This window comes from Grammomys surdaster, unplaced genomic scaffold (genome assembly GCF_004785775.1).
Source record: "Grammomys surdaster isolate TR1022 unplaced genomic scaffold, NIH_TR_1.0 206, whole genome shotgun sequence".
Lineage (NCBI taxonomy): Eukaryota > Metazoa > Chordata > Mammalia > Rodentia > Muridae > Grammomys > Grammomys surdaster.
In genome coordinates this window covers 6,488,329-6,488,752 of record NW_021604651.1, presented here as the reverse complement: position 1 = coordinate 6,488,752, position 424 = coordinate 6,488,329, and positions in this window count along the sequence as shown.

The window sequence follows — 424 nt, the reverse complement described above, 5'->3', positions numbered from 1 at the left end:
CCTGGGTGCACACAGGGAGAGGCTGCAGCCTGGGTGCACACAGGGAGGGATCCACGGCTCCAAGCTGTATATGTAGGGGAGGATGGCCTTGTCGGGCGTAGGTGGGAAAGGAGATCATTGATCCTATGAAGGCTGGATGCCGAGTGTGGAGGAATTCAAGGGTGGGGAGGTAGGAGTGTGGGGATAGGTGGGAGCACATTCTCATAGAAGCAAGAGGAGGGGGGGATGAGATGGGGGTTCCTGGGGGGGGGGAAATGGGGTAAGGGGATAACATCTAAAACATAAATAAAATATTCAATAAAAAAATAAATATTCCAAGAGAACTTAAAGGCTTTCTCAAGGACAAGTATGCACACCTCACAGCTACCAAAGACACCAGGTTGAGAGCAGCAATTATGTCTTAAAAAACAATAGCAGCTCACGA